Here is a 22282-nt window from a genome sequence, read left to right as displayed (position 1 = left end):
AAGAGTGTTATCTATCTGGCTCCCCCTTTTTTTAATTGTAAAAAAAAAAAAACCAAAAAACATTATCCAGACTTCTGGAAATAACAGATGTCACAGAGAAGAAGAAACTCTTTAAGTCATGTGTCACAGAAAGAGCAGGTGTGCCCTCAAGGAAAAAAAAACAATCTTGTTTTCATGCAATTATCTTTTTTAATGAAAATAAATGAAGGAGAAAAACTTACAAGACCATACCAACATCAATATCTTCTCTTTTTTTCCCTCCCAAGCAGTTTTCCCTGAAACTAAAGGGGCTCTTTAACCTCATCAATTCTTGAATCATCTACTAAGTAAGCACTCATCAGGATAAGTACTGAAATCTGAAAAGAATCTTACTGATTGGATTTCAAAAGCAGCCATTCAACCTCACAAGAATAACTTTTTTTAATTAAGAACTGAGCAGTAGGTAGATTACAAGAACATGGTAGAACAGATAAAGGAAGGCATTAGAAATGCAAAGAGAATCGTAGATAATAAATGTGAGAAGGCATTCAAATACAGTGGCCCCAAATGTATTTTGTGTTACAAATTCAAGTGATCAGATGAAGAGAAAATTAGAACATTATAATCCAGAATAAAAAATTAAAATACTTGGATCAGAGAAGGGGTTGAAGTATTTCATAATTGCACTCTTGTTCTTTTTATATAGGAAAGAACAAGGGGAAGATTGGAGTGGTTTGGAGAAGAGTGTAAAAACAGCAGCTTTGGAAACCACATGGCTCATACTATGGGAAATGTAAGTGTCAAAACCCCAATGAACCTAACCTATCCATGAGTGGAGTGAGTGATAAAGTGCTAAGAATTGTACTCTTTATTTTTTTCTGTACATTTTAAAGGTCTCACATTTGCTCATATACTCTCTAGTCAGGAAAACTCATATCCCTCTCTGCAACACTTACTTATATTCTACTATTCTACACTTCCTATCCTATCCCTATCACTACTGGTTTTCTCAGGCAATGGTGTCAAAAGCAAAGGGAGGGACAATAACCAGGAATTCATTTCTCACTCACTCACTCAATGAAACACTCAGGTAGGTGTTTGAGATAAGCAAACAAATGCTAATAGTCTGACCTGAAGACTAGCATAAGTGTTCTTGTTAAATATATGTATGCGAGTTTTAAGTTGTTAAGTATTACAGAAGTTAGGAAAAAAATGAGGGGGTGGGATGTCTAGAGTGATTAGGAAACACCAGTGAGAAAAGATGGGCTCAGGCTTTGTTCTGAAGAGTAAGAAAGACACATACAAGAAGAGGGATGGAAGGGTGAATCAAATCAGAGAAAGAATAAGACCAAAGGTATAGTAACTGGGATGTGAGGTATTCTTTGGCAAAAGACAAAACTTACCTTCAGAAACTCTAAGTCAGATCATGGCCTCCTCTGCCTAAGACTTTCAGTGGTTTCTCATTATAACAAGATGAAAATGTGAAACCTTACAACTTTCAAAGCCTTGTGTGATTTAGTTGCTGTCTACTGTTCAGATATTACTTCAAATTGCTTTCTTCCTTGTTTATTTAGATTCAGCCACTGATGTTCTTTTACGTCCTGGGCCTTACCAAGTTCTTGACACTTGAAGCCTCTGTATTAGATTTTTCTTCCAACTGGAGTGCTCTTCCTTCTCCCTATCTTTGCATGGATGGCTCCTTGATACCACTCAATCGTCAGTTCAAATGTTATATCCTATAGGAGCCTTCTTCTGGATTTTCTCCATCCCATTAATTTTGCTTTCTTCTTAGCAGTTATTACTCTTGAAGTGTACTAATGTGTTAACTTGTTTAGTGGTTCTTTCTCAACTCTAAGCTCAGGTAAGTCATGCGCTATATTAGAGAATAGACCTCTTCTGTCTTTTCCTGTGTTGCTTCTCTAAGATCTAGTACATGTTCTAACATGGTGCTACACAGAGGAGCTGATCTGTGAATTAGCTGTTACCAGTTTGCCAAAATGTGAATCATCACAGTGCTTCCTTCATTAAGAGGGGTGTTCTAACAACAACAACGGCAACAGAGTCAACCAAACTATATCCCTAGTGACAGCTTATTTATGTTCTGGTACAAGCTTCCTGTCTGCTCATGGATCACTAATAGTTTGTGGACTATGACAACATGTACACCATACTTTAAGTAACACTAGTAGAGTTTGGAAAGTTTTGTTCCAGGAGAAGCTAGGAAAGGACAAAATGTGAATCATTTACTAAAATATTTGATAGTTTTGGTCGATCATCATGATTGTCTTAATAGGTATCATAATCAGTGGTAATTTGTTAGCATGAAAGAAGTGGGAAGTATAGTGATATCATCAGAGAAGTTGGTGGCTCCACTAACAGGTATTAAAGCTAGGAGAAACCAGAGCCTAGGAGGAGAGGAAAATTCACTAGAGCAGTGGCCCAAGCTTAATACCGGAAGTTATTAGGGATGGGATTCTCACTTAGTACACACAAAAGTTACTACAAGGTAGAGAAGACCTGGGAGTGTACTAATGACATCTAGGAAGAGTGTTAGTTTGTCTTCTTAAAAAAGATTCCCATGTTTGAAATAGAAAGTGCACACTGCACTCAAAGAAGGTGGGATGCTTGGGAAACACCTTTTCTACATTTCAATAATCAGAGGTGGTAAAGATTTGCAAAAAGGAAAATCAGAAGTTTCAGATTCCAATAAGTCTTTAAAATACAATCATAATTACATTTATGGAGTGCTTCTTATATATCAGATACTGTGGCAATCCATGACATCAATGACTCTTCTCAACAATCCTTTGGGGGTAGATACTGCTGTTACCCATTTTTACTGAGGCTTAAAGACATGGCAAGTAGCAAAATCAGTATTTGAACATAGGAAGTCTTAAATGAGAGCTGATGCCCTTAACATCTGTGCAAACACCTTCCACATATAAGAAGCACAACAGAGAAGATTCAAACAAATATACACACACATACACACATATACTCAAGAGAGAAGGGGACCAGAAAAATCCTAATTACTCAGATATTATTGGCCAGATCATGGATTAGGCATAATATTGAATACATAGTGATAAATGATACAAAACTATCTTCCATCACACGACTCAAACTCTAAAATGTCCACAATCAGAGATTCTTTTCTTTGGATCTTGAAAGCTTTTCAGATTACCAAGGTTTCAAAGTAAGAAGGGAAGAATAAAAACTTGCCAAACTTGAGTCCTAGTATATCAGAATCTCTGAGTTTGGGAATCTGCATTTTTTAAAAAAACTCCTCAGGTGATCCCCAATAAACAGTTAAGTTCAGAAATCATTGCCTCAAGCTAATCTCTCTTACTAAGAAGTAGTCAGAAACCTGTTCAGTGTGAGACTTACTGTCGGAATAGTGGGAGGAAGTAAGGGAAAATTACAACATTAGAAACAACATGTTCTAATGTTGTAGCCTTGTCAAGTAAAATTATTCTTAACACTGCTTTATCTCTTCTAAGGCTCAGAGAGGTCCAACTTGGTCCCTTGGAAGAACGAATGTCATGGGGTAGATAACCTGGATGAATACAATGAATTAGCCTTTGGACAGACAGTTGGAAGCCAACTGTAAGCATCGTCCCATTGTTGAACAGCACAATGTCACATTAATGTGAATAGATGTGGCCTCATCATTAAGTTCTTCATATCAAAATCACATGTATTAGTGATTTTTTTTCTGATAATGAGCTGATACTCTGCCTCATTTTTTTTTTTAAGATTTTATTTATTTATTTGTCTGAAAGAGAGAGAGAGCACACAGACAGAGAGGCAGGCAGAGGCAGAGAGAGAAGCAGGCTCCCTGCTGAGCAAGGAGCCTGATTTGGGACTCAATCCAGGACCCTGGGATCATGACCTGAGCTAAAGGCAGTGGCTTAACCGACTGAGCCACCCAGGTGTCCCTCTGCCTGATATTGTGACATGTCACAGTGACTCTTGTCCTTATAAAATAGAAAAATGGAACTATATAGCAGAGACCCTTGAAATAGGAACCAATACTGAAAAAATCTCAGAAAGCAAGTAGCTCTCAAGTCAAGGATCAGCTCTTCATGCTTTCTATTTGCACATTTGCCGCTTCGTACACATCTTGATTTCATTTCATCCAGTGTTCTTGGGCCATATATTTCTATTGAAATGTACATAGGCCATGAGAATCACAATACCTTACATAATATTATCAGTATCCATTGTCTTAAAGTATTGTTTCCAAGTTAGTTTAAAAGAATTTAGGAGGAGTCTCAAGACTATTTTAAGAAGTCAACATAATAACTATAATATGATTTATTTCTTTATTTTTAGAACTGGATGCAATGCAGGACATCTTGGGTCATTTACACCAATACATAAGGGTGATACTGACCATAACACTTCACATTTGATGAAAGTCAGTCCAGAATAGTTGTAGTTTCTACTGAATTTAAGAGTATTTACACAAAAAATCCTCTTTTGTCTACCTCATGATTATAAAAAGCATAAATGAGAGGAGGCTGGTGCCAGATATTTGCTTAGGGTTGGTATGTACTCATTGGAAGACTATGAGGCCTGTTAACACGTCTATTATCTGTTTTAATTTTTTTCATGGTGAGGGTCAGAAAAGCTCACTTGTCTCAGAAGATGGCAAAATCTTATTATGTGTACTATACATGCAGGGGAGCAAGAAGAAGATTTAACTGAATGATTGGTAAGAAAGGATAACATTAGGATATATACATATGGGGAAGGTGAATGAGGGTATTTCCATGTAATAAATGTGCACACTATTATGTTGCATGATCCCAAATGTACAAAATGTGAGATTCATTATAATTAGTGTGGATTAAATTCAGATATCAATACTCGGTGCCAATAAAGTTTGGATGCTTATCTAAAATTCATGTGCACAATCTGTGCTTCCTAATCAGCAAAATGATGAGAAAAAACTCTAATCAGTTTCTTTTGGAACTGCTGATACATTTGCATCACCACAGATGAAAAAGTAGAGGTAGAGTCATCCACCAAATGAGAGGAAAGATTGACAAAAATACTGAATAAATGTTTGTAAACTTGGCAAGTTTGTTTGGGATTTGGTGAAAGTTAAAGACAGTTTAAGGCCATTTCTCATTTCATCCAAATAAATCCCCTTATTCTGGGTTATTCATTTTGGGGGGGGGGGCATAATCTACAAAATACTACAAATCACTTAGTTTTCTTTTACCCAGATGAATTCAGTGTGGCTAGGAGGCTCTGTTCAGGAAATAAAGGTTTCCAAGTTGTGGCTGGCTTTATCAGAGGGTTAATCTTCCCTGAGAGAGAGGATCAGAGATGTGAGAAAAGGTCCTGGCAAGCAGCCAGACTCTGTCACAATGCTAGCAGTGGAAGGAGAATTGAAATCTAAAAATGAAATGTGCTTTTCAAGGGATACATCCTTTTTGTCTTTTTTCCGGATGAAGTCTGTTCTCACTGGTTTAACATATTCCCTTGGCTTGGCTTCCCACAGTGAGGATGAGATCTAGAAAGGAAAATGAGTTCATTAAATGTATAATTATTAATGAGGCTCTTGGTTCTTAGTGGCTTTTTTTTTCTTTTTTATGCACTTATTTATTTACTTAGGGGCAGTGGGAGAGAATCTCAAGCAGAATCCCACTGAGTGGTGTGCCTGACATGGATTCCATAACCCATGAGATCATGACTTGAGCCAGAAACAAAAGTTGTGACTCCCAACCAACTGAGCCACCCAAGTGCCCCAGTTCTTAGTGTGTTATATAGGATTTCAAGGAAGATTTTGGAGAAGATGGGTCTCTGTTCCTTGTATCTGAACTCACTGGCTTAAACCAGCATTCTTCCCAAAACCTATCTGGGACCAAGTAGAGAAATGGAGTCAAAAGTGAAAATGAGCATGGAAGAGATTTATTCTAGTAAAATCTGGACCATGCAGTCTGGTCACATTGTCAGCTCTCAAGATGCCACTGCCCCTTTTATCGCTTGTTTCAGTACCTACTCATGGAAATAATTAATCTTTTTTCTTTAAGTTTTTATTTAAATTAGTTAGTTAACATACAGCGTAATATTAGTTTCAGGTGTACAATTTAGTGATTTGACACTTCCATACAACATTCAAGCTCATCACAAGTGCCCTACTTAATCCCCATCACCTAATTTACCCATCCCCCCCATCCACCTCCCCTCTGACAACCCTCAGTTCTCTGTGGTTAAAAACCCGTTTCTTGATTTGCCTCTTTCTCTCTCTTCTTTTCCCCTTAGCTCATTTGTTTGTTTCTTAAATTCCACATATGAGTGAAATCACATGATATTTATCTTTCTTTGACTAACTTATTTTGCTTAGCATAATACTCTCTAGCTCCATCCATAGAAATCATTAATCTTTGGAATTGGCACTTTAATTAAAAACTAAAGGGAAGTGGTTAGCATATATTTATGCATGTGTGTAAATACATGTGTATGTGTGTGTGCATGTATGTTGACATATATAAAATATATACATATTTTCAAGTGTCATTATATGTTATGCACTTTGGGTTTGTCATATGTGTGGCCTTAGAAAAAACTTGTAATCACATGGAAACACTTCTGAAATGGTAATAGATGAATGTATTTTTGAAAGGAGACTTACTGCAGATCCTTTCAGAAACAAATATTTATTCAAAAAAGAGTGAATAATACACCTTTTTGTAAGTTTTGTAAAGCTTAGATGTTTATAGATTATTTTAAACAAGAAAACTGCAGATGATAGTACTGACTCTGGTCAGGAAAAAAAAACAATTAGATCTGAGGATATTCTCAAATATACCAGTGCCTAGAAAACCTGTGTGTGTGTGTGTGTATGTGTGTGTGTAGCTATCTGAGATATCTGGTTAGATTTTCACACATAGGGCACCTCCTTCAGCAGGATGGTTGTATTTCTGAATTCTCTCCCATTTTCCTTATCAGTGGCATTCTCCATCTTAAACCGGATTGTCTCTCTTCTACTATCCTCTGGATAACTAGTCAGATCCCTCCCTTCTGGCATCCCCTTGGATATGCCCCCTTCTAAAAGGAGCTTCTTTGTATGAACTCCAAACTCCATTAGACATCTCCTTTCAAGGAACTGTCTGCAGTTAACTATCATATTGGATAGTGTTAATCACTGCAAAGGTTAGATGAGGTATTCTTTTTTTTTTTTTAATCTATAAAGTATCTTCTCTTTATTTAAGTTAAACAATTTTCAAGGATGGTTTCCATCTATAAAATGGACAAAGTACAAGCTCTGTACAGCAGTTCTTTTTTAAAAATCAACTGGAAAAAAAATTACCAAACTATATTTTGAATTTGCAAAACATACTCACAGAGACCATCATTTTAGCTTTGATGAAGACGTAAGAAAGACCACCACAGAGAGGACAACTAGCTTCCCACACTTTGCTCAAAGGGCTCTTAGGAGAGAGAATCTGTACTTGTAAAAAACCAGAGTGCGAGGGTGGGATCGTCCCGTTGACTAAGAAATACGCAACCACAGGAAGTCACTTTGGCACACTGTTGTCTTGTAAACATAGCTCACCTCCAGGAAACCCGCCCAGCCGCACCTCTGCTCACAAGGCCCACGGGGTCCCAGGCTGCTGCACCCACTCCCCTGCACCCCTAGCTCAGGGTCGAGGAGCGACCCCAGAAGGAGCCAGGTGGGCCCGTCCTGATGGTACAGGCGCCATGAGGGTTCTGGGTGGGGTGGGGGTGTGCGAGGAAAGGACGCGTCAAGGACCTGACTCAAATTTGTTGCACATCAAAGCCAAATGTGTTTGCTGGCCATGGGGTATATTTCTGGTGAACATGGGCAGTGGCTCACAGGGGACAGGGTCTGAGAGGAGGACCCAGGTGCCCGGGCTGAGACTGCCTCAACAGCCTTGCACAGGTACCCAGCCCTCTCTCCGAGGCCTCCCCGTAGTCAAGACCGGTCTCTGACATAGGGTGTGCAGCAGTAACCCAGCCACGGCCTCCCTGTCCACTGAGCGTATGTCTGCCTACTGGGCAGAGGCCAAAAGGAAGGTAGGACAGTCCCCCAGCCACACCTCCACGCCTGACCCCGGTGACCCATAGCAAACACACATGGGCCTTTTTCAATGAAGGAAGAAAAAACAGTAGCGCTCCCTTTTGGAAACAGGAAACAGGCAGGGAAGAGAGTGGCACTTTGCAGACTATCAGCCCAGCAGAATCTTCTGGGCCATTTCTCACTCTGTGACCTCCTGGGCCCTCCCCTCGGGGCCCAAGGAGGTGCATTTCTGACACACTTCCCACCATGCGGGGTGGCCAGCCTCTCTGAGACTGGGCGCACATGTGGAAGGGGAGAAGGAGGGAGGGCGGGGCCCCTCCATGGGAGGCCTGGACTGCCCTGTCACCGTGGGGCCACCGCAAAGGCAAGGGGGGTTGCTGTAGGGACATTCCTGGGCATCTCTTCCTGTCATGACTTTTAGTTCCTAACAGGCTTGTGATTTATACTGACATCTGCTTCCTAACACACAAGCCTCCTGCTCTGTTCCCAGAATCCTCCATGACCAAAAGCAGGCCCCTGGGCCAGGGAGGGACCCCGTGAACAGGCCAGATTCCAGAGCCCAGGGACCAGCTCCTGGGACACACACAGTTCACCCCATGACAGCCCAGGACAGCTTCCTATGGTCGCCTACTGGGAGCTGGGAGCCTGGGTTTGGTTTTGTTTTTTTGTTTTTTCCTAAGAGAAAAAAAAAAAAAATTAAAAAGACCCAAAGTAATGTTTGTCAAAAAAAATAACCCATCCTGGTTTCCAGATACCAAGGGCACAGAAAGTAGGTTCCAATACTGAGCAGTGGCTTATAAGCTGAGCCAGTGGAGGGGCCCCCAGCACCCCAGCCTCCTGGGGCCCAGTGGCAGGGAAGCCCCCCGTGACCCCGGTAGCACCTGCTCCCTGGTGGGGCTCCGGGATGGGGGAGGCGCTAGAGGCCACCTTCTCCCCGCCCCAAAAGGTCCCGTCCCTAGATGAGATATTCTTAAAAGGATTTTCCTTTCAACTAGGGCACAGCCCACAACTGCCAAAGATGATTGTCCAGTGAAATGTCAAGTTCCAGCAACATAGAGATACACATAAAGGAAAAAACTAATCACTGTTTCCAGGGACCTTGTACTCTCATTGTGTTATCTCCCAACAACGCAAAGAGGTATGTGGTGGTCTCTGTTTAAGTGTAAAATTGTAAAGGTAGTGTTCTGATTTCATTAAGTTGAGAGGCCAAGTTGATTATTTGTCCCCACTGTGCAGTGTTCATACCATGAAAATTCATCCAGCAAGCCCTCTTTCGCCTGCTGTAAGGGACCCTTTTTCAACAAGCCATCATCACCTTCACATTTGAGCAGAAGAAAGGGTGAATCTTGAGAGAAAATTTCCAGGCCAGTTTTCTTTGAGTCAGGAATAAATAGCGATATTTATGATTGCCAAGAAAGGGATCATCGGTGATCTTCTGGACAGCAGAAATGTTCCAAAGGTAGGGATATGTGTTATTTTAGGAACATCAACAGAAAAGGTAATTCCGAGGTAGTAATGAGAAGTGATCAACTGTTTTACTCTATATTTCTAGGCTGAATTTGGAAAAACAAATATATGCTTGTTATAGTCCCTCAGTCTCTATTCTTTGTCTCTCAAAGATGGATTGTATTAGGTAAATTGTGGCATCTTGGCAATCACCACCTTGAAAAAACATACAAATAGGTTGGTTTGGTGAAGAGTGAGGAGTGGGGAATGCATTAACAGCTGGGAGACTGGCTTTCATGAGAGTGGGAGATGACAAGTGGATATGACACTTTTCAGTTAGAAGAGAGTGAGAGAAAAATCTCATAAAAAGCTGAGGAGGAGGGGCGCCTGGGTGGCTCAGTGGGTTAGGCCGCTGCCTTCAGCTCAGGTCATGATCTCAGGGTCCTGGGATCAAGTCCCGCATTGGGCTCTCTGCTCAGCAGGGAGCCTGCTTCCCTCTCTCTCTCTGCCTGTCTCTGTCTACTGTGATCTCTCTCTGTCAAATAAATAAATAAAATCTTTAAAAAAAAAAACAAAAAAAAGCTGAGGAGGAGACTATTGTAGGGTCGCCATTATATTAGTTTGCTAGGGTCTCCCTAACAAAATGCCACAGACTGGGTGGGTTAAACAACAGAAATTTATTTTCTCGCAGTTCTGGATGCTAGAAGTTCCAGATCAAGATGTCAGCATGTTTGGTTTCTTCTGAGGCCTCTCTCGATGGCTTCACTCTTGTTGCCTACTCACATGGTCATCCCTTTGTCCGCACATGCCCCCGGTGTTTGTGTGTCCCAATTTCCTCTTTATATAAGATATCAGTGAGATTGATTAGGGCCATTCTAATCACCTCATTTTAACTTTAGCACCCTATTTTTTAAAAAGGCCTATCTCACTTTCTGGAGTACTGAAGTTTAGGGCTTCAGCACGTGAATTTTGGAAGAACACAGTTTAGACCATAATACACATGTTACCATATATTCAAAAATGCTATTATCAAACCTAGAGCCTAGCTTGGTCGTGGCTATCTACACAGAGTGTCAGAGTTCCATGGTGAGTTTTTGTCTTTCTCTCTTTCAGCATTTTTCTGGTATTGCTTCTAAGATTTCTGGGATATTATTCCATGAATCTGCCATTTCCTCCCATTGTACTACCTCTACTTCCAGTTATATGAAGCAATTAATGAGAACCGTATTTGGAGTATAGTGTTCCAGCCAAATTTGCATGTCCCTTTCCTATTGGGTTTAGAGCAGGAATCACAAATTAAATGCCTAAGAGGAATGAGTAGGCAACACAAATGATAAAGCTGGCCCAGCCCAGGGTAACGGGGTGTCAGAAACTTTGGTGAACTGGAAATCAGAAAGTATATGACTCTTTTAAAGGGGACATTGGTGGAGAGCTCCACCTGACTGAAGCCATGTGAAAATCCCTGTAGTACCAGGTTTTCTTTCCTAGAAAGGCTGAGAATACAGATACTAATTGAATGCTTACAATTTTTAAACGTTTTGAACTGTTTCAAATAAAATACCAGGTATTTCCCCATTCTATACTGTCTCTTCAAGATTGTATCTTGCATCTATTAGTGATGCTATTTCAGAACCAATGATAAAAATAGAAATTCTCGAGGAGTCTAAGAAAGACTAGAATAGGGTATTCACTCATGGAAGGAGATGGAGACATTTTTGTTTTCTAGAATCCATCTTAGGTGATGTACTATGTGTGCCTCGCTGAAAAAATGCTGCCTAGAGTAAAAGGAAAAACCTACAAGACATTCTCAAGCAATAATAAAAAAAAAAGGTATTGCTAAATCATAAATCACAAGATGAAGGAAAGCTAAGGGAGGAGGAGGGCAGGAGAAAGGAAGCAGAGACAAGTGAGCTAGGGAGATGGAGGGAAGATTGTATCTCAGAAGTGGGGAAATGGTCTAAACAATTAGAAGGAATCAGAAAGACGTCTTGGAAATAGGGCCACTTGAGCTGGGTTTAATAAACAAATTTTAATTTTAGGATGTAGTAAAGGTAGAAACAATATGCTGTTATATTTGAGAAAGAATAGGGATTCTTAATAATCTTAGAATGGAGGACATCCTTCTGTAAAGTTAAGTGAAATCAATTGGCATCTCTAGTTTGGTATTATTTCTGGTTGAGTTTTATAACCTTAGGATCATTATGTAACTAAAAAGAATAGGCAAGAGAAGATAGGAAATAAACACTAAAAAAGAGGCCCAGATTCTTTTTCTAAGGGTCATACCATCTCTATGCAAACACTCAGTCATTGCATAAAAGCAACCAAATGCAAAGCATAAACAAATAAGCTTTGCTATGTCCTAGTAAAACTTTATGTATAAAAAGAGGTGGTGGACCATATTTAGTGTGCACAGTTGCCTGAGTCCTGACCTAGAGAGAAGAGCCACAGTAATATATGTTATGGGTAGGAGAGGAAGGATGAAACTTCCAAAGAGTGACCCTAAATAGTGTGAAACACAATACTGGACATCCTCCAAATGATTAATATCTTTTGTTGAAATCCTGTGGAAGCATAAGGAAGAAAGGAATGAAACTATGTGGGAAGGAGATAATGGATTGGTGATTTTTTTTAATGCAGATAGGGATATGTGGCATTATATAGGAAAATGAGTTCTAAGTGAAATGTGAGACCACACTTCTTTGAGAAGGCTAACGAAGAAGAAAAGCCAGAGCCGGGAGGTCAGATCATTGAAAGAAGTATCAAACATCAGGGTGGGAAGGATCCAGTGGTGTAACAGTAAGTCGTGACAGAAACTCACTGCAATAAAAGGGCCGGGAAAGGGGATTTGGGCTCTTAATTCTACTGAGGTCACTTCTTTCGATCAGGAGCTCCTCGGCATCATTAAGATCTGATTTTTCTTTGAGGAACCACTCCAGATTTCTTGCTTACTCTCTAATCTATTCCCCTAGCCCTGAGAGGCAGATGAGAAAATGAGAAATTCTGAGGCAGAATGGGCCTCTATTGATATTTGTGTGCCCCTCCTCAGCACCAGGCCCAGTGGACATGTTTCCTAATTTCTGAAAGCTCCGTCTATTCCCAGGAGGTGTGGACAATCCCATAGGCACGGTGTGGTGTCTATAGAATATTATGCTGTACAAATGTCATTAAGGAATGTCCCCAGCTGATAAAGTGAATGTAGCCAGCAGGAGACCCACAGAATTGAGTTTATCAAGGGGATTAGAGTACTCTTGTTATCTAGTTTAACAGTTTGGGGATCACCAAATCCCAAATCACCATCATCCCCTTTCTGCCAGTGTTTTCCCCATCTCGTTCAAGACCTGCCACTGAATCATTTCACAGTATGCTTTAATGACAGTGGATATAGGCTTCACTGCGGTTTCATAATAAAGCTGCAGCTGCCAGGCTTGTCTAAAGAATTACAAGGTCTCTTTTCCAAGCACAGTGAAATGAATATCACATCAAAAATAACACCTAGGATTTAAAAATAAAGGTTACTTAGATACAGCTTACAAGAACCAAATTCGCTTTTAGTTTTTCTTCCATAGAAATTCCTGAGCCCTGAGATGCCCCTTGAGCGAAGTGGATCTGCTTAGGGTAGAACTCATTGTACTGTGGCCTCCATCGTCACCAAACCCAGCTGACCTCTTCCTCACATCCATGCAGAGCCAGTACCTGGCGCAGTGCCTCAGTATAGGAAATGCTCTGTAGGTAGGCGGCAGGTTGGACAGAGGAGTGATGACAAATGTACTTTGTGCTTCTTAGGTCTTGGGAGGAAGCTAGCTGGTTAACAGTCTCTTCTCATATTTTGTCTTTACTTTGCAAATTACCATCAGGTTTAGGATGCATTCCAAAGAGGGATCTTTTTATTGAGCAATATGAGAACTAGGCAACCTACTTTCTTGTTTTCAGTCCAATATGAGCCTTTGCTGAGGAAGTATTTTGAATTGGTAGACAGCTGGATATATTTTTTTAATTTTTTTTTTTTTATACCAGCCCATGAACTGGAAACTTGAGTTATTTTTCCATCAGACTTGTTAATGTCTATGCTGTGGTTGGAGCTAATCACAACTTTAATTATTTTACAATTACACAAGAGCTACCATTGGTTAGATGTATTCTCACACCGAGAAGCACATGGGATCTTCTTGATCATACCTTCTCTGTGCCCCTCCTTTGTCCCCTCTCTGCTTTTTCTCTAGGTAATTAAAATCTATGAAACTCAGTACTAATTCCAATGGTTAAATAATTTATTGTATAGTTAATAGACAAGCTGTACTCTTCACTTATTGAAAGTACAATTAAAAACACATAAAACTTTAATTCATGTAATATTTAATTGGTAGTTTTGATGCCAGTTATGGTACCAATGTACTCTAGCCTCAATTTTAAATCCTACATTATTTTTCATTAAAAATGTTAAATTAAAAGAAATTGTCATTAAGTATCAGGAAAAGCTGTCACCAAACCTAGCAGGTGGTATCTGTTAGCAAAGCTAAGTTCACTTAGGGAAATGGTTCCAGTGAAATTATTTCTTAACAAACACTGTCAGGCAACACACACATGCACACACGCGCATGTGCGCACACACACACACACACCCCTGCAATGTTCAATATTAAAAGCTTACACAGCTATCCAAGACAGAACATTGGAAGGTAACAAAATATGAAAAAAAAAATCCATAATGAAATAAACATGAGTTAACACAAGACAATTTGCATTCTTAAACTAAGATAAAAATGCCCCTAAGACATAGAATTACTCAGCTTAAAATTGTAAATGCTTGCTGTCCCCAGTCTTGGCCTTGCTCCCTTCCAAAGAGGTCTTTCAGAGACAAGAAAAGGTTGAAAAAAAAATCAAAGCCATTGGTAAGGTTGAAACCCTTGTCTGAACCATAGATGTTCTCTCTGCCCCTTTCTATTTAAATATACTATACATACTATATATAAGAGGGGGCTATCATTACCATGTATAGTCTTAATCAAAAGAACTTTAAAATGTGTAGTCCCCTCTCCTTTTTGTTTTACTCCTTTTATCCAATTTCTTTATTTTCTATACTTCCTTAATTAAAGGCCCTGAGTGGGAAAAATACTTTATCCTGGAGAGTGAAGACTGCATAGTTGATGTAAGATGGGGGTAGTAATCATGCTGTCCCAAGGAAAAGAATAAAACATATCTCATCATCCTATGGGCATATATTGTTTTCCCTTAGAGCAATGTTTTCTAATAATTTGTCGCTAATGGATCTGAGAATTGTATTAGAACTTTCTTGCACATGACTCCTTCAACTCACCTTTCAGGGCTTCCCATCTCTTCTTTCTTTGATGAGAGTTCCATGTTGCAAGGAACACTAAGTGCTTTACTTTTTATATCTTCTAAGGTGGAGATCGCCTCCCAACAGCCCTGGAACAACATCATTTGACCTCTGTTTGAAAATTTCCAGGGAAAGAATGCTTGCAGTTCAGCAGGCATCACATTCCACTTAGAGACATCTTCAATTTTGAGGAAGAGCTCCCCTGCAATTGTTAGCCCTCATCCTGGGTTAGAGGTCTGGTTATGGAAATAGGACCAAAGTTTTGTTATCCTGGGGACAGGATTTCTCAATCCTTGCAGTACTGATGCTTTGGGTGGATAATTCTTTGTCTGTGGGGATATGCGTTGCACTGTAGGAACCTTGGCCTTTTCCCACTAGGTGTCTAGCACCTTTCCCCCCACCCCCTAGCACCTCTCACTAGTTGGAACAATAAAAAATGTTCCCTGGAAGGGGAGGGGAGTTATCGCTGGTTGAGGTTCGCTGTCTAGAGAATGAGAAGATAGCTAGTTTATAGCAAACCCGGGTTTCTATTCTTTTGTTATTTTTGTGCTCAGCATAATCATTTAAAAGAGATTACTTTAGATGTATGAAAATGACAGGGACGGGATCTTCTAAGTATGTGTGTCACTCATTGGACCTTGGTATCATTCATTGGACCTATTTCTACATTTCATGATGTGATGTACTTCCCAGACTAGTGAATTAGGCTAGATCTACAGGAATCTCTTTTCACTAAAATCTTGTGAACTTAAATGTGGCATAATGAAAAGATTGAAAGATGAAACATCCTATCTCCTCTGCCGTGGTTTGGCGTGGCCCACTACTTCTCAGATAGACACCTTGGATTCTGGCTTTTCATTGGACATTTTGCTCATTTCACACCCTGCTGTCCTATACCTTACCACTGACTTTGAAAATATGTGTGTATTTTTATTAGGATTTATATTGGTGTTTTTTGTGCTTCAATTAACCAGTTTCATTAGTCTTCCTCAATCACGTTTTTCTCCATGAACACTTATTTTTAGTGATCAGTTTTGTGGAATGTAAGATTTCTTGAGATTATGGATACTGTGTTACAGCTTTATGACTTGTAGTTTTAAGAAGTCAGATAATATCAAAAGGACTATAAAAATAGCCCTGATTTTCTGTCTCAAAACCTTTAGAATCTTTTCTTCAACCCTGGTGTTCCAAGATTTCTGTGGGTCCTTTTTTCGTTCATTTCATGGGGCACTCAGGGGGTACTTTTAAACTGGAGTTATATGCCTTTCACTTTGGAAAATTTTCTAGTATAATTTCTTTGATAATTCTTCACTCACCGTTTTTTTCTAGAACTTCTATTAATATAATGAAAGCAGAAGAAGATTTAAATGAAACTTCCGCAGTTATGTAATACAAACTACAAAAATAGAAGTGAAAGGAGGCTGATGCCAGGTGTTAGCCTAAGAGTTGGCATATATTTGTTGAAAGTTCACTGCAAGTGAGTCTTGCTGTTATTTGTTTAAATTTTTCAAAAGCTAAAAGTCAGAATAGCCAGGAAAAAAAAAAATTAGATCATTTCAAAACCTTGTTATTTGCAATGTGTTTGAACAAAAAGAAAGTATGAGTGATACTAAGAGTTACTAGGAAATGATCAGATTACATTGGCTAATGAAAATGAATAATGAGGGTACATTAGGGCAGTATGTTCCTAACCAGCCAGTGTGGTTATCCTGTAGTTGCTGGGGTGCAGGGTAGTAAGTCGCAGCACCCCTTCTCTAGAGACTTGTCCTGGCCCAGTAGCAGCTGCCTGTTCTGAAGCCTAAGCGCAAACCTCTCCAGGCTCAGACCTCAGACTAACTGACTGGACCCTCGCTTCAAAGTGGGATTGGTTTGGTGATGCAATGTGTACTCTAGGTTTTTCCATAGTGGGACCAGACTGAAGTATCCAACTGAGACCAGGGTCTTAGGTAGATTTTGTGCCCTGCCCTGTCCTGCTTTTCTCCTCTCTCCTGAAAGCTTCCCCTCAGTCTCATTTGAACAGATTTCCCATCTCTTTTTTTTTTTTTTTTTTTCCATCTCAAGCTCTGGTTTTGGGGTACCCCATGTAACATAGTAACTATGCCTTTAAATTCAAAAGGCACCCCCCCCTTGATTATTTCTGTGTATAGTATCCTGTTCTTGATACATGAATGTGGCATTTTCATGTTTTCTGTATCCTCTGTATTTTCTTTATCTGTTTGCATTGGTCTCTGGTAATTTTCATCTATCCATTACTCTTTTAGGTAGGGACACCAGAAATCAGTTTGCAATTTCTGTGTCCATGGTGGTCTTGTCTCTGGTGGACATCATTTGTTAGAAAGCTTAAAGGTCTCTGGTTTATCATTAGATATGCTCCAATATTTTATCTTTCACGAGGTTCATTTTCTCTGGAAAATGATTCCCTTCTTTCTGGCCTAGGTAATATATGCTTGGTTGCATGGTGTGTATTCTGGAGTCGTGGGGAAAGGCCTACAGTCATATTTTTAGAGCAGCTTTCACTCTGTCCCTGTATTAAAATCCAGTGGTTGATTCTTGCCCATTGTTAAAAAAATTTTAATTCAGTATGTTACCTAATAGAAAATGCCCGAAGTGAAACCAAGACTAAAAAAAGTGTGGATGTGGGTGAATGGCAATAACAAGAGTATCTAAAGCTTCAGTACCTTATAGAGGAGTGCCTGGACAGCTTAGTCCATTAAGCACCTGACTTGGTTTTAGCTCAGAGAGGGGCAGAGGTAGAGGATCTTCAAGGAGACTCCCTGCAAAGCACAGAGCCTGATTTTGGGGGTGGGGGACCTCAATCTCCTGACCTATGAGATCATGACCTGAGTGAAAGCTGCTCTAGGCAGCCTGCTACTGATTTTTCTGAAAGATTTTATTTGACAGAGAGAGAGCATGAGCAGAGGGAACAGCACAGAGAGGGAAAGCAGGCTCCTCACTGAGCAGGGAGCCCGATGAGGGGTTCAGTCTCAGGCCCCTGGGATCATGACCTCGGGCAAAGGCAGGTGTTTAACTGACCAAGCCACCCACACACCCTAAGACCTGCTGATTTTTAAAGCTCCCAGAATTAAAACCACTGTTTTACAAATCCAGACACTATGGGGACTTGTTTCACCAGTGCAGGTCCCCAAGCCAGGGTTACTTAGTATGGGTTCTTTTTTTTTTTTTTTTTTTTTTTTGGTATGGGTTCTGATCCCTTTGCTCCTCCATGCTTGTGATATCCCTCTTGTTTGTAGTTGGTCGTGCTGAGGGTTGGGTTCCCAACTGTGTTGCTACCCCTCCTTTTTCCCATATGGTCTTCTCCTTACAGCTAGCCATGGAAGATCTATCCTGCCAATCTTCATGGCATTTTCAGAATAATGGATATAATTATTGCTCTGGTGTGTCTGTAGGATAAGGTGAGCTCAGGATCCTCTTACTCTACCATCTCCTCATCCTTGCCCAATTGAAACCTAGTATCTTTGCCTCCAGAGCCTCTCTGATTTAATTTTTCTAGAAAATAAACCAAGTCATCTCCCAACAAGAGTGAGGGTGGGGAAGAGGTAAGTAAATGTCTAATTCTTACTATAGGGACTTTCAGATAAGCCCCATATATTTTTAGCCTTACCACCCCAGTCATCCTTCCTGCATAGAATTTGTTTTTATTATCCCCATCATTACACATTTTGTTTAGAATAGATCTTTCTACATTATTTTATTTGCTTAACAAAAGCTACGTGCTGTTTACTGTATGCTAGTACAGGCCTCTGCAAATAAAACTCATTTCAATAACACAACAATCATTCATACACACACACACACACACACACACACACATATGCATATATATTTATATCCTAATATTCTTCCTACATATATAGTGTATATATATAACATGTATGTATCATTATACATATCTTCTTATATACCTAATATATAAATATATACCTAATATTCTTCCCATTTTACAAACAAAGAAACTGAGCACAAAGTCATTTGCCCAAGTTATGTAGCTATGAAATGGCAGTGCTAGATTTTGAATTTAGGCAATTTGGCCCCAGGGGTTTTGTTCTCAGCCACTAAATGGCTGTTGGCTCTAATGTTGGGTCACTTGTGGCTTAGGGTAATGAACATCTGAGTTTTACTGAAGGTAGAATTTGTTTCCCATTCTGTTGTGTTGGAGTAAATTCCAAAAGGACATAGCAAGATTTTTTGAGTTCCTCCTGTGGTTAAAGTTTTAGACTAGATATAATTATTTTCCTTAAAATCCCAACCACTTGTTAGAGGGAGAGTAGTATTTGAACACTATAACTTGACAAAAATAACATGCAGCCAGAAGACTGCCTGTTAAGCTTCTGGAGATTTTCATATTCTCTCTCAGTCTAAGCAACCCATCTGATACTTTTTAATAACTTTATTGAGTTATAGTTGTACTTAGAGTTTTATAAGTAAACTATAAATAAACTATATATTTAAAGTGTAGGATATAACTTATGACAAATAATGATGAAACCATCATCAAAATCTAGATAATGAGTATATCCATCATACCCATAGTTCTCTGCTCTTCTTTACAATCTCTGCCCGGCCATCTTCCCTAGGAAACCGATCTGTTTTCTGTCACTAGTGATTAGTGTGCCTTTTTGAGTTTTTATGAAAATTGAACCATGGCATCATAAAGTATGTCCCTTTTTTGGTATTCCTTATAATAATTACTTTAAGAGACCCATCCACATTTTTTTTATACATGAAAATTTATTCCTTTTGTTGCTAAGCAGTGTTCCATTGCATGGATATACCATGTTTGTTTATCCATTCACCTGTCAATGGATATTTGGTTAGTTTCCAGTTTTTACCTACTACAAATAAAGTTTCTATGAACATTTATATATAAGTATTTTTAAGAACATCTTTTTATTTCACTTGGATAAACTCCCAGGAGCAGAAGAGATCTGAAACACAGGATAGATACACACTTAAACTACCCAGTTGTTTTCCAAAGGAATCGTGTCATTTTACATTAGCATCAGTAGTGTTTGAGAATTCCACTTTCTCCATACCCTTATCAACATTGGGTAGTCAGTCTTTTAAGACATTCTGATAGGTGTATTTCATTGTTTTAACTAACCTTTCCTTAGTGTCTTGAGTACTTTTCTTTATGTGTTTATTTAGTACGTATCTTCTTTTTGATGAAAGATTGGTTGAATTTTTTCCCCCATTATTGAGATTTGAGAATTGTTCTTTGTAAATTCTGGATACAAATCTTTTATCAAATACATGATTTACTAATGTTTTCTTTCTCACCTCTTTTGATTACTGGACCTTTTTACTAACTCAGGTGATACAAGACCTCAAAACTTTCTTTTTTGGAGATAATTTGATTAAAATAGATTCTTTGCCTTTCCCTGTAAATTTTGAGAAAATCACATAAAGAACTTCTTTGCTATCTAGTCCTGAGTCCCTTACTTAATAGTACTTTTCTTTTCTGTTGGCTTCAAGAACTCAACCCTCTTTTCTCTCTGGAAATTGCTAATGCCCCTCCACCCCTTTGATTCTTGATCCTTGCAAGCCTGCTTACAGAATGAGAAGCTGTATTTCTGCTTTCTTCTTTCTTAATGTCCTGAAGATAAGCACACAGACCATTTTTATTTTAAGAAGGTTAGTGCTAATCACTATGGGGAAACAGATGGTAATAGCAAAAATAGCATTACCAGGAAAGTTACAAAGGTTCTAGAAATTTCACAAACATCTTACAGTTGTATCCATGTCCATGGTTCTTGGCTCCCCATAAAGGGATAACAATCAGCTATTTCTTTACTGTTTTTATTGATGTAGGCAGAGCTCCTTATCTACTTTGAGCAATCTTTCTAAAGGCACTGTATTCCCTCAAGTAGGCAGTTTATATCTCTGTAGATACTCAAACTTAGTGATAGCTATAGTCTATCCAAGATTGACTGATTAGGGTATCTCAACACAATGACTCTCAGGTTGCACAGGAAAATCCATACCAGGAAATCAAGAAAATTCAGGAAATCTATGGATAGAAACAAAATCCAGAATCAGAGTTCTATTAGTGAGTTTCCAGAGGCTAGGAAAACAAAGACCAATTCTTAGAGTTCTAAGAACTCTCTGGGAGTTGAGTGATGGAGAGTAGGTGAAGAGTGGGAGCCAGTCCAGGGTTAAGGCAACCAGAAACAAAGTATCCTACATAGTAGACAGTGATGGCTGAAATTAGAAAGTTAATGTTGATTGGAATCAGATAAGAAAAGCCAGTCTCAGTAGTAGACTGAGTTGAACAGCAGTGAAGGCAGAAATCATTTGATATCACTAATTATAAAGAGTAGTGTCAGACAGCCATGCCAGCAGCATGGCCCAGTGTCCTTGAAGGTTTTTGAGATTTAGCTCCATGTGGCTCTGATTTTCTTCTTACCTGGTCTATGTTAGAGATGAATACCTTGCCAATTTTCTACTTCTTTACATGGCTCAGCTTACTTGAACCTGCTCTGTGAGTTCATAGATGGTTAGAGGTGGCATAAACACTGCGTGATCCTCTACTTCGCCCTCATTTAACATACAATGAAAAATAGAAACATTAATTTTTTAAAAAATATGAGACATTGTATTGGTCCACGAGGTATCAGGGAAGAGCACCCGAACAGATGCTAACAGGCCTTAAGGATATTCATGCTCAAGTCCTTTCTGCATTATGGAGTTTATCCTCTATGACCCCTGTGTCCTTGTGTAGTTGCATAGTTTCAATATCAAATGAGATGATGTTTGTGAAAGCTCTCTACAAATTGGGAAGACAGTAGCAAAAATAAAGTCCGAGGCTCAGTCAATGATGCATTTAAATCACACACTGGGTGGTCCCAGTAATCAGAATTTGGAAAATTTGTGTCAGATTATATGTAGGCACAAATAAGGAAAAAGAAATGACCAGGAAATATCTGTAAGCTAAGGGAAATGGGACACAATTAATTATCATAATAATAACAATGCAATAATAATATAGTAACAATAATAACAATTACCATTTGCTGTACATATGCTATATTCCCATATTCATATTCTCATTTCATTCTTACAGTGAACTCTGAATGATGTCCTCTATTTTAAGAATGGGGTGATGGAGATTGAGAGGTTGGGTAAACTCTCCAAAGCCAATGAGGCAGAAGAAGCTGAGGCGGGATTATAAGCCCATGTGCTGAGCTAACTACACTGTCCTACCTCCCCAATAAAAATAAAAGTTCCTGGAAGATGTTTGGGCACACTATGTTGGAATCTGATAGCCAGCCTACCACAATAGGTCTGATTTTATTCCCTATCAAGAGATTCTGAGGGGCACCTGGGTGGCTCAGTGGGTTAAAGCCTCTGCCTTTGGCTCAGGTCATGATCTTAGGATCCTGGGATCTAGCCCCACATCAATCCCCTTGTAGGGCTCTCTGCTCAGCAGGGAGCCTGCTCTCCCCACC

The 22282-nt window shown here is 39.4% G+C and overlaps 1 long non-coding RNA gene across 1 annotated transcript in view; it reads left to right on the top strand.

Moving 5' to 3' along the window:
• The window catches only part of LOC309872671, a 141721-nt gene extending 119747 nt beyond the window's left edge, over window positions 1-21974 (top strand). Inside the window, exons 2-3 of the long non-coding RNA XR_014316048.1 lie at window positions 686-772; window positions 21898-21974. This is a non-coding gene — a long non-coding RNA (uncharacterized lncRNA). The remainder of the gene's footprint in view (window positions 1-685; window positions 773-21897) is intronic.
• The last annotated feature ends 308 nt before the right edge of the window (window positions 21975-22282 follow it).

Source organism: Mustela nivalis (genome assembly GCF_964662115.1).
Source record: "Mustela nivalis genome assembly, chromosome: 8".
Taxonomy (NCBI): domain Eukaryota; kingdom Metazoa; phylum Chordata; class Mammalia; order Carnivora; family Mustelidae; genus Mustela; species Mustela nivalis.
The sequence above is the reverse complement of the archived record's forward strand: the minus strand, read 5'-3'. Positions and strand labels throughout refer to the sequence as shown.